This window comes from Rutilus rutilus (genome assembly GCF_951802725.1).
Source record: "Rutilus rutilus genome assembly, chromosome: 11".
Lineage (NCBI taxonomy): Eukaryota > Metazoa > Chordata > Actinopteri > Cypriniformes > Leuciscidae > Rutilus > Rutilus rutilus.
The window spans coordinates 38,442,352-38,460,270 of record NC_140216.1 but is presented as its reverse complement, the minus strand read 5'-3'; the positions used below and the strand labels follow the sequence as shown (position 1 = coordinate 38,460,270).

General features: G+C 37.9%; 1 protein-coding gene across 4 annotated transcripts in view; it reads left to right on the top strand.

The window, feature by feature from the left end:
• Window positions 1-1,957: 1,957 nt before the first annotated feature.
• Window positions 1,958-17,919, top strand: part of ptk2aa (protein tyrosine kinase 2aa) — a 108,326-nt gene continuing 92,364 nt past the window's right edge. For 3 of the 4 annotated variants that reach the window (XM_084423858.1, XM_084423857.1, XM_084423856.1), the window contains exon 1: window positions 1,958-2,163. The gene's annotated coding sequence lies outside the window, so the exon portion shown is untranslated. The remainder of the gene's footprint in view (window positions 2,164-17,919) is intronic. The other variant, XM_084423859.1, reaches the window with a different exon arrangement.

The following is a 17,919-nucleotide window of genomic DNA, read 5'->3' as shown; positions in this document are numbered from 1 at the left end:
CTGCAAATTCAGCTTTGCATCACAGAAATAAATGATCATTTAAAGTATAATAAATTGAAAACCAATTATTTTAAATTGTAATAATATATCACAATATTATTTATTTTTTTCTGTATTTTTGATCAAATAAATGCAGGCTTGATGAGCAGAAGAAACTTCTTTCAAAAACATTAAAAATAGTAATGTTTCCAAACTTTTGACCTGTACGGTATATATATATAGTTGTTTCCTCCCTACATTTAGAATTTCTGAATATATATATACACATACACACATACATACATACATACATACACACACACATATATATATAAAATAATTAAGTAATTCCATAATGGAATTTCTATTATAGTTTGTAATCAATCCTAAACCTCCTGAAACCTTCAGAAGCCCATAAGACTTTTTTTTGAATGATTTACAACCTGATGTTTGATTAACGCTTTATGAGTGAAATTACATTCAACCTAATATTTGTCTTGTGTGAAGAATGGGTCTTGTTTTCAGAGCTTATTTTCCAGGTTGAACAGAATGGAGGAGTAAAGTAAAAGTTCCCACCGGAGGAGGAAAGGAGTCAGATTTCTGGAACAGGTGCTGGAGACACGAGACATGAGCAGTAAAAGAGAGAAATCACATTCACTAGAAGAAACTCTCGTTCAGCTGATGGTTTCATCCAGGCAGGAGATTTGCAGAAAGCTTGCTCCAGACGTGACTCATTTAGGTGGGTCCATTATATGTACATGAATGATTATGAAATGCAGAAGTTTTGCTGATCTGAGATCAAATGTGTGGTTTCACTTATGATGATGATTAGGTTTCTGGTGTAAGCATGAAGGGCGGTTTCCAGATCAGCATAAAGGAGCAACACTCGTATGATCATGAAATCCTGCTGATATCAGTACAGTAACCACACAAGAATGAGACGCCTATGGGTTTAAAAGTTAAATCGCTGAATAAAGTGATTAAAACCCAATGCAACTCAACAGTTATTATGTGCCACGCCCATGTATTATTAATTAAAAATGTGTTTATTTGGGATGACTGTATGAAGTGATTTGAATTTCCATAGTTCATAATATTCTCCAAATGAATAGAATAGAACACAGTAAACAATAACTTTTTGAGCAATGTGCTCTCTCAGATGGTCACTGAGAAACTGTAGAGCCCACAAACACAAATGTCCACTGTTAAACTCATTCATAGTTACTCAGTTATCCAATCATGTTTGCCCAGTGAGCGAATCATTCTTTTGAACCGATTCCTTCGATCGAATGATTCGATCGAACTGTTTCGGAAAACGTTTGTCAATATCGCTCACATGTAACGTTAAGTGAAAGTGGGAACAATATTGTTTACAATAGTGTGAATAATTAACCCTAATATGTTAATCATTAAATTAACAGTAATGTTGATTCCGTTGGAATGATTCGATCGAACAGTGTCTCGTAACTGATGAAGGTGGGAAAAATATAAACATAATTAACATTAGTAGGCTAATGAATTAACATTGATGTTGGGCATAAAGGCGATTTCTTTTTGCTGGCATAAAAAAAAAGAATATTCCAGAATCCGATTAGAATAAAGATCCTACTAAATAAAGTTTTTTTTTGTTTTAAAGTTTTATATTGCCAGTAATTTAGAGAGTTTCAAGTCACTCCTCCTTTTTACTTGTTTAGGATTAAAAAAAATAATAATTAAATCGTTTTTAAATGCCGCAAAACATGGAGAAACTTTAACAAATCTAAATTTGTGTAGGTAAAACTTGGCTACAATCAACATAGGCTATTATTACACACAAATTCAATATTTGTGTTGTCCAAAAAGACGACTTTCATTCAAACACCTTTAAATCAACAGAATCGGTCATTTAAGCGTTCGAACGAATCGATTCGTTTTGCGAATCAGACTCCCACGGCACCAGGCCCAGCGCGCGCGCGCTCGACTCCAGCGGCGTTCATTCACTCGGGACTGGGAGGAGTGTGTGTGTGTGTGTGTAGCTGGATAGAGCTGGAGTGGGCTGGGTTCTGCCCGTCAGCCATGTTGGAATGAGAGGGAATGAAAAGCTGGAATGAGAGAGGATCGACTGGAGAAGACAGGAAAAGCGGGTTCTGGAATATCACCCCAAGAAGATCATAGCGCGCGAGCGACGGATCACACAACAAACGAGTGAGTAGCGCTCATTAACGCTTTGAGAAATTACTTAGGAAGGAAAAACTGTCAGTGGAAACAGTAAATATGAGGATTCCTGTACTGGATCAACCCTGCCATGCGTTCATGGGGAATACAGCTCCAAATCTAATGGATTTGGATCCGATATTTGTGCGGGATTGCGCGTTGATTGTGACGCGCGTTCACGCCTCGGATTCATTGGATCAAACAAACCAAGCATTAATATTGACTGTGGGTGTTTATGTCAACGTCAGTTTCAGAAGTTTATGCCATAATACTTCAACACAAACTCATTGTTTTGGGTTGTACACAATGGTTGCATTTGTCAAATACACCACAGCGGGATTTAGTGACAGATATTCTGCAAGAGCAGATGTTTTAGTCAACTAAAGTTATACAAAATAAAGTGTATAAAAATACACATTTAGCATAATATAAAAAAATGTGTAAAATAATAGAGTGGTATGCAAACGATAGGCGTATAAATAATAATAAATAATACATTTGATATACTCGGTATGAGTAATATAGTAGAGTGAAAACATTATTTAGCATGTTTTTATTAAATTTACAAAATATTTACTATGCTTTATGGGCATGTACCACAGTAATAGTATGTTTTTTTTGCAGAAGTGTGATGTGCTATGGTTTTAGTACATATCATACTACTAATAGTACTTTTTTGCACCCAGATTTTTTATGCAATATTGCAAGAATTTTTTTTTTTATGTATGTTTATATTCGAACAAATATATAAATCCTGCACACAACTCTCATGAAATTTTATTTGCATCGCTTCGGTAAATCGACCTGGTATTTCCATACTTTTTGGACAGGGTACAATAGCCTATATTATTATGTAGTACATCTCGATACATATCTCACAATTCGTTAGGTCACAAATTGGTTATAATTAAGACTGATATGCCCAATTGCAAATTGAATATTGAATTTTCACACATTTAAATGAACAAAAAACACAAGACACCCAGTGTATTGATACAACATTGTGAGAAATAAGAATCATGAGATCCTAAAGTATATGTGGATGTATATCATATATATATATACTGTAAATTGCTATCTGACACCATTACTGTACCGTGGACTGTAGTGATTAGACCAGTTTGATCAATCAGTCTAGATCCTCGTTCTTGAATGTGATGACGGGACACACAGGGCTCTTCTTTGTTTCTGCAGGGGAATCTCAGTTATTTGCTGATGTGTTCTGGCAGCGCTGTGCGGGAGCGATACTGTATTTTCTGTGTCCTGAGGCGGTGGAAACGGGCCGGGGTATTTTTAGCGCCTCCAGTCAAGTAATGCCAGACTCTGAGATCACAGCGTTCCAGTGAATTACGGCTGACACCACTCGTCATTATCTCTGGCTTGTGAGCGCTGCATTGTCATCATGAGGGGTTGAGCTGTGTGTGAACTCAGGGAGTGCGTTGCACACAGTACCTCGTTCTGTTAGAAGAATATAATCTTGCATTGATCAAAAACATGCAAGGACAAATAGACGGGTTGCAGAGAACCTGATAGCTTGTATATATATACATTTAATGCAAAGGCACCAGATTTCTCTTCATTAAGGCTGAATGCATCTTCCTGACAGCGTGTAATCCTGTTGTTTTAGCTGCACAGGAAGAGCGCCTGTGATTTCAGTGGCTATGACAGGAAGCTCAACCATGTGTGTGTGTGTGTGTGTGATGGCGTTTAACTGAGATTGGTTTAGCAGGATGTAGCTACCTTGTAACGTCCCTCAGGGTTTAGGAGGAAAACGCCTTTTTCCTCTGAGCAGGAACAGACGTCTATGTGCGTTAAGGGCATCATTGTCTGAACTAGTGATGGATGGACCTCAGCCAGGCCGAGATTTGGCAATTTAGAGACTATATCGGCATCAATAGCGGTGCACGCTTGACCAGTAGCTCCCCTTGTGTGTTTTTTTTAAGTTAATTTTGACTAAAATAAGCTCATTTTCTGTTTTGAAATTGTATTATGTGTACGTACACTGCCCGACCATACAAAAGTTTAATTTGGATTTAAATAGGCAAATGCTTCAGAGTCTGTGATTGGATCATTATTGCAGTGATTATTATGTGTCTGGCATGCTATACATTTTGGCATTTGGCCAGCGACTTACAGTACATTGCATTTCAAGGTACACATTTACATTCTTATCAGATCTTGCTTTCCCTGGGAATCGAACCCATGACCTTGGCGTTGCAAGCGCCAACGCTCTACTGTTTGAGCTACAGTTCTTCTAACCCACATCAGTTGACCCTTCGCAGGGAGTTTGATTGACAGGTGATCTGACCAATCATGATCCACCATTTTTGTCCGGCAAAGCAGTCAGGAGAGTTAGTAGATTAACGTTGGAGGATTTGAACTTCAGTGTACTGACGTCTTCCAGCGGTTAAAACAACATTCCTTCTGATGTTCATTCATGTTTATTTGATGCTATAAATGAACTAGAAGGAAGAGATGATCGGTTCACGAGCAGCTTTAACTGAGGCTCTACAGCGATCAGTCAGACACTTTAAAGAGCCACAAAACGGTATTTATAGTTTAAATTTCTTTAAAAAATGACCAAATTTGAAAGGTGAGACTTTGTTTCATATCAAAAGAGTTAATAGAAAGTTTATCTGACCGTCAATTACACTGACATATTCAAAGCGATAAATTCCCCACCAGCATATTATACATCTTATACATATCAGCCATCGGCAACATTGCTCTCTAGATATCGTTATCGGTAATCAAAATCAGTCAACGACTAAACCGCTTAAATCTGAACCTGTGCATGTGTCTCTGGCGTGTTTGTGCCAGTGTTTGTCGCTGAACAGAGCCTTCATTGAGAGCGAGCGATGGCTCCACTGTACTTACAGTTTCCAGCGTCTCAAAGACTCATTCAGCAGCCGTCTGGAGGTAATAGCGCACACAAACGCTGCTTTATAAAGCTCATCTGGACCGTGTTTTCTCGAGTGTTTGGTGTTCTGCTTCTCAGTGTGTTCAACAGAATAACGCCTCTGTGTGGGTCCATGCTGGATGTTAATCCGGTCCAAATAAAGCACCTGTACTTCAGCCCGCTCTCGAAATGCTTGTATAACCGGGTGCTTTGTGCAGGGACTGAAGTTTCCCGTTGGAGAGCAGTTTTAGGTTGGCCTGGTCGGATGTAAAGGCCACACCGCGGGAAGTGGTTCCAGTTCCTGATGGCTTCAGGCTTGATCTCGCACGCTGTGGCCTGTGGTTTTACCTGCCTCTCCTGAGACACCCATCATTACTGCAGAGACTCTCAGAGTAGAGTTCTTCCCTAGGTCCGTTTTTTTCCACTGTAATTTTTCTGTATTCCATTTTTTTTCCCATTTAATTCTTCTGGAATCCATTTAACTGGTTAAATTAAAATTTGCGTACGTAATTAATTGAGATCATGTCAAATTTAACAACAATCGATTTAAAGCTTAACAAAAACGTCCCTTTGAAATCCGTTTTGAATTCTGTTTGAAATTTTCTGGATTCTGTTTGAAGGTTTTAAAGGGCTGGTATAATGCCCTTTCCACAAGATGTAAAATAAGTCTCTGATGTCCCCAGAGTGTGTGCATGTGAAGTTTTATCTCAAAATACTTTTTGAGGGTGAGCAAAAACGCACCGTTTTTGTGTGTGTCCCTTTAAATGCAAATGAGCTGCTGCTCCCGGCACAGGGGGCGGAGCTTCAACAGCTTGTGTCCTTTTACCTCACACAGACATGCACTGAAAATGTCAAAAACTTTTAGCCTTTTATGTTCAAACCGAAGTCAGACAATGATGGAGAGACTCAAGAAGAAGAGACAACATGTAGAAGCAACAGGACATTTCTGAATGGTTAGTTGATGAGTTTATGTAGCTGATGTGTAGTTATGTTCTAGTCATTGATTAGCATATTCTGTCTTGATAATCTATAAATCGTGTTCCGGGGGCGGGGTTTATGTAAATTCTAGGGTTGGTGATGTCACTAACCCGGGAGGAATGTGGTGTAGTCTCTACCAGCCGTTTGTTGTAGTCCTTAAAAAGCAATTTCTTTAAAAGCAAATCTCTCCCTTTGCTTTGAACTTTGAGCGTCGTAACTTTGCAGATGTTGTTTATGCTCAAACAGCAACATTACACACTAACTAAAGTTAGAAAAGTGAAATCATAATCAACCACCCCTTTAATTACTTTTTAATAATCAAAACGCATGTCTAATGAACTGCATTCATAAAACTTTATCAATTCAATAATTTATAAATATATATATATATTTTTGTACAATAATAATATTTATTTTTTCGTATTTCTTTATGAGTTTCAAAATTCACAGACACTAGTCCATATTGTGATTTGATTAAGTGCACAGCCCCACTTTTGAGTTATTTATCCAAAATTTGCCAAATTCCGTGTTAAACTGTAAATTCCATTTTTCCTGTGTTTCCATCCACATTATCTGCATCGTGGAAGTCATAGGGCCCTAAGAGAGGTACGGGGCAGGAAGTGACATCCAAACAATCGGTCTCTGTATGAGATTAGTTGTGTTCAGTTTAGTTCAGCTCTTTCCACTCTCCAAGCCAGATCCCTGCCGGTGCAAGGAGGGCTTTTTCCGTGTGGGAAGTATGTTTATGTTCCAAAAAGCTGCATGAACACAATGGCTACTGTTCAGTCTCGCAGTCCTGTGGGAATCTGCCTCCTTTAGCACTCGTCTTCAGTGTGATGCTGGGACAGGAAGTGATGTCGTGCATACAGGAAGCCTCATACAGCACAGGTTACATCTGGAACGGAACACATGCATATATTGCTTATTGCATACTGCATAGAATATACTAGTAGTATGTGAAACGTGTCAGTTCAGTATAGTGTGTTACATTGCTGTCACATGATCTTGATCTTAATTCATAGTGGTGTCTAGTTATGATCTGAAAAATAATTGCATTTATATAATTAATTGTGTGTAATCTAAATAAGTTTGGGCTGAGTTCAGTAAGATTTTATTTATTTTTAAAGAAATTAATACTTATGTTCAGCAAGTTGTCGGACGCACTAAATTGATCAAAAGTGACTATCTTTTTTTTTTCTTTTCTTTTAAAAAAAAATAATTTTCATGTGCATAAATGATAACACAATTTTCATTTTTGGGTAAACTATGCTTTTAAGTAGGGAGGCACCGATATAATTTTTTTTGGCCAATACCGATAACCGATAATTCTTAATATTTGTAAGCAGATAACCGAAATATTGGCTGATTAATCTAAATCCAAAATTTTATATAATTTTTGAGAGCCTGATTAAAAAAAAACTAAAGTCTCACCATTAAAAAGCCTTGTCCCAAACACACAATAATATGTAATATTCTCATTATAATTTTATGTAGCCGATATGACACACTTGCGCTGCACACGTTGCACTGAACCGTATTTTCCTTTTATGAAGTGATTCCAATCATATTTCAAGCAATTCAAAATCATCATTTCGAACAGTGCGCATCTGAAGTGTCTCAGCTGAAGGATATAATCCAGTATTTATCGGCTTTAATATATCGGTCAAATGTTCTTATCGGGCCGATAACGACATAACGTTAAAAATGAACATATATCGTCTGATACCGATATAGTGGCCGATATATCCTGCATCCCTAAAGCACATAAAGAAACACTGTTCCAGAGAAGCTTTTGAGTTCCAGTATTTTTTCATGTTCTGAATAGTACTTTCTCTCGTCTTCTCTAAAAGCGTGCGCTTCTCAAGCTGTCATGTTGTTCCTGCGAGACTCTCAGCCTGTGCGAAACTGAGGCCGGTTCTTGTTTCCCCAGAATGCTCTTTGCTTGTGTCTGATGCGCTCGCGTCTGAAAGCAGTGTTGTCTTGCGGTGACACGTCCCTGATGTTCCTTCAGCTCTGCTTTTGAGTTTCCCAGCGGCTCTTAAGAGGCTTAAACTGACTCTGTCAGCAGTGAAGGGCTTTGAGAGGTTCAATAAACGCTGATGTCTGAGGGGACTGTCTTGACTTTACCCAAAAGCCACCATTCTTTCAGTGCACAACATCATATTCACGTTTTTGATGCGCTGGCAGGAATTTTAGAAGTAATGGTTGCTTTATGTAGTCTGTTTTAAAGTCAACATAAAAAAAAAACATGTTTTTTTTCTTCTTTTCTTAAAGGGTGATATAATGCCCTTTTCACAAGATGTAAAATAAGTCTCTGATGTCCCTAGAGTGTGTGTGTGTGTGTGTGTGTGTGTGTGTGTGTGTGTGTGTGTGTGTGTGTGTGTGTGTGTGTGTGTGTGTGAAGTTTTAGCTCAAAATACCCCACAGATATTTTTATACAGCATGTTAAAATTGTCACTTTTTGAGGGTGAGCAAAAATGCAGTTTTTGTGCGTGTCCCTTTAAATACAAATGAGCTGCTGCTCCCGGCACAGGGGGCGGAGCTTCAAGAGCTTGTGTCCTGAAACTTTTAGCCTTTTATGTCAAAACCGGTCACTAATTATGTCACTAACCCGGGAGGAATGTGGTGTAGTCTCTACCAGCTGTTTGTTGTAGTCCTTAAAAAGCGTTTTCTTTAAAAGCAAATCTCTCCCTTTACTTTGAACTTTGAGCGTCGTAACTTTGCGGATGTTGATTATGCTCAAACAGCAACATTACACACTAACTAAATTTAGAAAAGTCAAATCATAATCAACCACCCCTTTAAAACAGATTTATTTGTACCTGTTAATAATTATATTTATGATAATGCTATATCAATATTTATCATAATTTTTGGTCTATTTTTTGGTCTATTCAAAAAGAAAAAAGACTATATTTACTTGTGTATATCTGCTAAAAGTTGATTTTATCAGTTTTAAGAGTACACTAGCATATAAGGACTAAAAGCCACATTTAAATGAACACAATTTGATTTGATCTAGTTACTTGATCTGCTTGCTCTGCTCTACTAGTAAGTAAGTACATTTTATTTATATAGCACATTTAAACATATCCAAAGTGCTGGACAGAGTAAAAAACAAATCAAATAAAACAGAAAACAACCAAACAGAACAGACAGGAATAAAGATAGGTTTTTAATTTAGATTTAAAAATAGCAATTGAAGGTGCAAGGCGGATGTCCAGAGGCAACTGGCTCCACAGACGGGGGCGGCAACGGCAGAGGCTCTGTCTCCCTTAGAGTTTAGACGGGAGCGAGGGATAGATAAAAGAGCCCTGTCTGCAGATCTTAAAGATCTAGTGGATGACAGAGGAGTAGGAAGATCTCTAAGATATAATGGAGCTCGATCATGAAGAGAACAGAATTTTAAATTGAATTGAATGGATCGGGAGCCAATGAAGCGAAGCTAAAACTGGGGGTGACAATTTGAAACACACTAGCTATGTTTCCATCCACCTATTCTTATGCGCATTTCGGGATATCGCATAAAAAAAAAAAAACGCTGGATGGAAATGCCAAAATGTGCAATAATTCTAATTCTAAATTCTCAAATTGATTCGGATAAACGTGCAGAAACTACAGTGGAAACACATTTACAGAATAAATTCCTCGATGTGCGTCAAAAACACCTGAACATCTGAAATGCTGTTTTAGTTTTGGTCTAATCGGGATAATTCCCTTCCTGAACTCTCTTGACTCTTACCCAACTGCGTTCAATAACTTAAGATAACTTCTCTTGAGGCGCAAGTAATATATTATATACAGTGGCTTCTTCTATTAGCTCCAGTTTATAAAGAATTGGCGATTTTACTTTCTTCGACTCAATGGATGGAAACATTGCTTTATTTGCGAATGTTTTATGCAATATTCCAATTTTGCGCATAAGTTAAGTTCAAACCTTTGGATGAAAACAGCTAATATGTGATATACTAATATGTGACCCTGGACCACAAAACCAGTCATATGGGTAAATTTTTTGAAATTGAGATTTATACATGATCTGAAAGCTGAATAAATAAGCTTTCCACTGATGTGTGGTTTGTTAGGATATGACAATATTTGGCCGAGATACAACTATTGAACATCTGGAATCTGAGGGTGAATCGAAAAAAATCGAAACATTGAGAAAATCTCCTTTTCAAGTTGGTCATTTATGTTGGCGATTGTGCCGCATTCACTCACAAAAATAAATGTTTTATTTATTTACGGTAGGAAATTTACAAAATATCCTCATGGAACATGATCTTTACTTAATATCCTAATGATTTTTGGCATAAAAGAAAAATGGATAATTTTGACCCATACTGTTGGCTATTGCCACAGATACACCCGTGCGACTCGAGACTGGTTTTGTGGTCCAGGTTCACATATGCATGAACTTGTAATGAACTTCTACATCCCCAAAAAGCCACAGTGATTCATTGTCCTTTTCATCAGAAAATATTTGAAAATATGTCCATCCCTGTTTGCCTCCCTCTTCCGTGGACAAATGATGGTGTGAATGACAGGCTTGTACTTCGCCGGTCTCTCGGTGCGTGTCCTGATCGGGAAAGTCTCTTTTCCAAGCCACTGGCGGGAACGCTTTGCTCCGGCGTCTCGTCCGACGGTCTGTGAAATTACAGCAGGTGTTCTGGGAGATAAGGAGTTTCCCTGAGTCTGTCCATCATCTAAAAACCCCCTTTATTCACTCATCTGTTCTCAATTTGCTGTCATGCTCTTTCATGTATAAAGAAGATCTTGGGACGCTTGGTCTTCAAGCTGTTGGGTTTCATTCAGTATATTGAGTTAGGCTATATACTAACAGAGAATAATAAAGTAACCTTGAGCAATTTGAACCCCTAATATATAAATATATATATATGTATAGAGCTGGGCAATTGCGAAAATAAAGTGTGTTTGTTTATATAACATATGTGTGTACTGTGTATAATTATTATGCATATGTGTGTATTTATATATATACAACATAATTATATATATCGGTTATTTTCTGAGTTTATTTGTCTATATATAATGTATTTTCAGCATTTGAAAGTCAGGTGAAGCACACGCTGCGCTCTCTAGATGATATATTTGGCCTGTTTTGATTTTTCCCAGCAGGATTTCGATCCTGTTTGGATTGTCCTCTTCGGAGCTGTGGGCTTTTGAAGCTCTTATCCAATCAGATCAGTTTCTCTGAGTGTTTACGTGTGTCTAGCAGTGAGTGTGTGCTTTTGGTTGTTTGTTTAACCTGTTGTAGTTGCTCGCTAGCTGAAGTGTTAGCCGTGCTCCTTCTAGCTGGTGTGTGCGTCTCCTCACAATGAAGGGAAATGACCTCATAGTTAATCACTGTGTCCTCAGGGCTTCGACTGGGCTGTTGGGACACACACACACACACACACACACAGAATGACATCACTCCCCATCCACCCATGTCCCCGGGAGGATTGTGTCCTCAACATGCATCTCTGACAGAAAGAAACAGACATGTCTGAAATGACTTTTGAGATTTAACATTGTGAAATGTCATTGTACATCAGTCAAACCTCAGAAGTGTGACCTGTGAATGTGTTAGCGTTATTCTGTAAGTGCTGAAGAGTCGAGTCCCCTTTATTTATAGAGCGCTTTATACAACACAGATCGTTTCAACGCAGCTTTACAGCACTCAAAAAAATAAGCTGTTGAACGAACTTAATTAAATTAAGGAAAATTTTTCCATGAAAATGAATTACATTTTTCCAACAAAATCTAATTTGTTTGAAATGATTTGTTGTAATCTTGTTGTATGAACTTAAATTCATTTAGTCATTCCTGCTAGATAAAGTTTTGTCAGGTTGACTACATTTAATTTTTGCCCTGCCTAAAATCGCCAACATTATAATTTTAGCTAATTTGACTCTACAGTTATTTCCAATGATAGGAGCTACTAGTGATCAGTTTAATTAAAACCACCTTTCACATTTTTTTATTGTTATTTTTTATTATTTTTTTATTTCACTTTTTTTATATTGAATATTACTTATGCAGGTCTGCGAAAGAGGTTTAGGCTAATGCATGTATAGAGAACAAAAACATTACAGAAAGTCCTCTAAGTTTCTAACAATAGTGAATATTAAACACTAACATTAACTAACAACATAAAAAACACATAAAATAACACTTTAATCCCTAAATTCACCCTCCTAATGCAGTCCCTTGCAAAGCATGCTGGGAACTACAGATCCACTGCCCAGTTAGTTGTCGTCAAAAATGATTCATGTGGTTTTCACACAAATTAAGTAAGTAAACTTCAGTTTTAAATATATTAGGTTGATTGAACACAATTAAATTAAGTTGTGACAAATATTAAACAATCGTGTTACTTTTGCTTATTTTAATTAAATTTCACAAGAGGCAAACATTCTTTTTTTTGAGTGAGTGATAACAGGAAAATGAAGCGTTTCGGCTGTTGTTCAGCTGAAGTCAGTTCTGTTGTAAAGATCATCAATTATTAAATTAGTTAATTTAAAGGGATAGTTCACCCAAAAATGAAAATTCTATCATTGTTTACTCACCCTCAAGTTGTTCCAAACCTGTATGAGTTTCTTTGTTCTGCTGAACACAAAGGAAGATATTTGGAAGAATGTTTGTAACCAAACAGATCTCGGTCCCCATTGACTACCATAGTATATTTTTTTCCTACTATGGAAGTCAATGGGGACCGAGATCTGTTGATTACAAACATTCTTCCAAATATCTTCCTTTGTGTTCAGCAGAACAAAGAAACTCATACAGGTTTGGAACAACTTGAGGGTGAGTAAATGATGACAGAATTTTCATTTTTGGGTGAACTATCCCTTTAATATATAAAGCAGTTCTGCTCAGTTCAGTTCTCATACAACAGCGTCAGTGCAGTCAGATCAGTAATATTGTTAGTAACTCTTTACAATAAGGTTCATTAGTTAACATTAGTTAACATGAACTAATAATGAACAATTTATTAATCTTAGTTAATATTAATTTCAGCATTTACTAATACGTTATTAAAATCAAAGGTTGTATTTGTTAACATTAGTTAATGCACTGTGAGCTAACATGAACAGCTGTATTTTTATTAAAGCGGGGCTCAGTAATTTCGGGATTTATTCGCTGTATTCTCGCTTTTTGCTCGCAGGTTTCTCTCTAGAGCTCCCCCACAGCTTCGGAATAGATATTTGACAATGTTGTAAAAACTCTTTGGTGATTCTCAGACACCAGAGGCTAGCAGATCAACGACATCAAAGCAGATGGGACATTCTTTAAAACGTCTTCTTCATTCGGGTTCGAACAGCGTGAGGGAGCGCAATAATGACGGCATTTTAGCAGATTTCTTTTGGCCGTAAAGCAATTGTTTACATCGCGAGACCTGATATCACGCGAGACTTCCTGACGCGGCGGGCGATATTTTTTTTCCCAGGATGGTAGGGGAAGACTCATGAATATTCATTAGGGAAGTCATCCCTGATTGGTCTGATGACCTACCCCTAACCCCACCCCTAAACCTACCCGCCACTGGGGGTCTGATGACCTACTCCTAACACCGCCCTAAACCTACCCGTCACTGGGGTTAAGACCAATCAGGGATGACTACCCTAATGAATATTCATGAGTCTTCCCCTACCATCCTGGGAAAAAAAATATCGCGGCCCGCCGGCTCAAAGTTGCAAGTGCGGATTTTCCACTCACGGGCACCAGGGGGGTGCGAAACGACCACCATTCAACCCGAAATAAGTAATATAACCATTCCAATGACTCGGAAGCTGTTCAGTTAAGGTAAAAAAGTTACTTAGTTCACCTTTAACTAACATTAACAAATACAGTAACAAATGTATTGCTCATTGTTAGTTCATGTTAGTTAATACATTAACTAATGAACCTTATTGTAAAGTGTTATCAATATTGTTGAATATTAAGAGTTTCTTACCAATCTGGCCTCATTTCATGCATTCAAACAAGTTTATTTTATTCTGGAAAGCTATCCTGTATATCTCTCGTAACCTCATTGAAAAGAATAGTCTTGTGACCCTTGACCTCCCCTCTCAGCTCCGGGAGGGCATGTAATGGTCTGTAATTGGGTTACAACAGTGTCAAGTGTGAGTCGTGGAGAGACAGAAAGAGAAGTGGATGAAACGCACTGTGATGAACAACGTCAGACATTGTGTGCAGAATTGTGACGCTGTTTTACTGTTATTTAATGGGCAGGAGGAAATAAGTGGCAAGAATAATAATCTATGAAACTCGTCTGGAAATTACAAACAGACCGTCCGCCGGCATTTTGTCAGTCAAAAATCTCCGAATGCAACGTAACAGGGAGGAGAGTAAAGATGGAAAGCTCCTAAAGCTCAGTTCAATATAAATTCACGGATAATTTGTTGTTTTGTCGTTAGTGAAAATCAATATTGACCTTGTATTTGAAGAAGGATCCTCATATAAGAAGCAATACTAAAATTCAGAGTCAGTTCATTCGCATTCGGAGATCGACTATTTTTGACTGATAAAATGCCGGCGGCCGGAAACAACAAGAAAAACCTTTCTTTTTAGTAAACTCTGTGAACACAAACAATGTTCTCAGTGCTGGAGTTCATGTGTAGAGCCCCTGGTGACACTTCCAGCACAGTTTCATGTTGTGTCGAGCCGCATTAGTGTTTTAAAAATAGCGATTTTGATGCTATCATAGTCGTGCCCCAATCACTCCCATTCAAAAGGCAATTTGACCGAAAACGAAAATACGGTCAAACTTAAAAGTGGCGTTTCCATCTAGGGATGGGACGATTACCGGTTTCACTATAAACCACGATAAAATGTACTGACGGTTAGTATTATCGTTTAAAATTTAATAATCATTAAAACCGTGTTTGATTATCGCGATTTTAATAACTCACTGTAAATCCTGTCCAGCCAGTAACAGTCTGACGCAGGCGCAGTGCGCAATGTTGGTTATTTTTTATTCGAGAAGGAATGGCGGAAGGCAGTGACCGTGCTCGGGATATTTTTCAGCCTTTTAAGAGGACCAAATCTGAGGTGTGGTCATATTTTAACTTTTACAAAAGTCTGAGTGAAACTTAATCGAGGATGGTCACTACACGAGGATGGACACTTCAAATCAGACGAGTCGTCTTGTGTGACCATCACCCACTATTTATAGCGAACGCAAGGCAAGTTAACTTTGACCTCAATACCAAAACTACATCTGGGAAATAATTGGGCATAAAATGTTGTTTTAAGTTGAAATATTTTATGTCACTCACTTGAAATAAACGTGAAGCTTCCGCGAAGAAAAGTTCGCAGCAAGTGTCTTTGAGCCAAAGACGAACGAACAAGTTCAAACAAGACTATTAAGAATGAAATTTAAGGGATAATAATGTATATCATTGTACACTAGTACACCGATTTTTTTTTTACCACATAATTACGGGGCCATATTGAATTGAGATTAATGTTTTAAATCTTACCTGTTTATAAGTTCATTTTTGCAGCGTACAAAACAATCGTCCAGATAAGATGATCACAACAATATTATCAAACTCTGTAAACAATAAATCAACTCTGATTTAATTTTCAATACAATCAAAAACGGAGACGCAAGACGGCAATTTGAATGAAACGAGAGAGCTCGTCCGTTGCGACATGGATGTGCGCTGTGTTATAATGCGTTGCTATTGACGACGGTCATTATAAGGAAGGAAATGCCACAGAATATAATCTTGCTTAAAAAATGGCATAGAGCTGCTTGTTTTATTTGTTGTTTGTTGATTTTCAAATATTAAACTGTTTTCAGTGTGAGCATCAGTTCTTTTTGAACACTTTCATCTCGTTTTAACAAAACCGTGATAATATTGATAATCACGATAATTTTGGTCACTATAATCGTGATATGAAATTTTCATACTGTCCCATCCCTATTTCCATCCTAATTGTGCTTTTAAATGAAAGTTTGCCTCGGGTAGATTCACAAAAAGAGCCTATAGTTGCATTTTGGCGAGAGTTACACTTTAAGGGTGGAGACCCGACTTTATACGTGTTTTGTAAGATTCCTCTCTCTGTTAAACATGTTTTATTAGATTGTCCTGGACTTTAATGCTCTTTTATGAAGTTAACTCGCTTAAGGACTTATTCAGTAAGATTATGCCTGGAAAGGTTTTGGATTTTTTTTAATCATATGTTAATTTAAAAAATCGTGTATAATATGAGTTGCTGTTTTTGTTCGTTTGGTTTTTATTGTATTTATATGATATTTGTATTTTTGTCAGCCATGAAAATAGCTTTGAATGCTGACATGGCACTAAATAAAACAATCTGAATGTGAATGGCCGGGAGGAAGGTTGTGTGTGTGTGTGTGTCGAGTCCTGAGCGCTGGAGTCGTTTATTATCACCGGCTGCAAGCATTCATCTGTAGATACAGCAGATCCAGTAATTATAGCCTCTTTAGCAGCTCTCAGGGACTCGTTCCAGTTGGCAAGAGTGTTTCACATCACATATGTACAGAAACATGGCTAGTTGTGCTCAGACTGAAGTGTCATACGCCGCCTCCTGTGTTCGTTTAGGGCCGTATGAAGGTAATATGATGCCAAAAAGTACCATTTAAGCAACGAGAACGTTTCTGAGCCAAATGAAGATTAAAGGGATAGTTCACCCAAAAATGAAAATTCTGTCATCATTTACTCACCCTCAAGTTGTTTCAAACCTGTAAGAATTTCTTTTTTCTGCTGAACACAAAAGAAGATATTTAGAAAAATGTCTGTAACCAAACAGTTGATGGACCCCATTGACTTCCATAGTATTTTTTTTTTCCTACTATGGAAGTCAATGGGGTCAAATAGTCAAATTCTTACAGGTTTGAAACAACTTGAGGGTGAGTAAATGATGACAGAATTTTCATTTTTGGGTGAACTGTCCCTTTAAGATGTGTTCTGGTGACTGGCTGGTGTTTATCGGACCAATCAGATAAGAGTAAATCGAGAGCGAAGCTCATTTGATTGGCTACATGAAGAAGGTGGACCCGCCCTCCTCTTCGCTTGCAAGACTCAATAGCCGCTTTCCGACCAAGTAGTTCTAGGAACTTAGTTCTAGGAACTGTCCACTTCTAAACAGTTCTAAGAACTACTCTCCCCCAAACTCGGTTTTGCTGTTTGCGTTCGCACTGGCCAAGTGGCCATAGGAACTGGTAAGGGAGTGACGCAAGCACAGTGACTTTTATTTTGACGGCGCGACGGACCTTTATTTTGGCGGCGCTGAGAACGCCAGAGCAAACAATGCTCGCATTCTCTGTGTTTATTAGTTAGCGATCTGTCTAACAGTACTGTTTAATATCTTATTAGATAGAACTGTTATAGAAAGTAGACAGTATATGAAAAAAAGGTTATTAGCCTATGCCGTGTGGTTGATGTCCAGTGTTGCTAGCTGGGCAGATAAACATAATCATGTTTGGCTTGGTCCCCTCAAAGTTGCGTTGGATTTTCTCTTCAGCATAAAGGTTTAGAGACCCATCTATCACTGTTTTCCATGTTTGTATAGTTAGTTTATGGAGTAAATATATAGGTTATAATCTGTGTGTTTACATTCTAGCTGTTTTAAAAATGGCGGGTGCTGGTGTTCCGCGTGCGTTCGGTCAATCAACGTCACGGGTAGTTCCTATAGTGCTGGTTTAGACCCTACTCTGAAGTAGGACCTAAATTAGTTCCTACAAATGGAGTTCCTAGAACTAAAATCGTTCCTAGTTCCTGCGGTGCGAACACGCCGACATCCGGGTACTTTAGCCAATAGTTCTAGGAACTGTGAAAAGGTTCCTCCGGTCGGAAAGCGGCTAATGAGTGAGAGAATCGTGCCAAAACTGG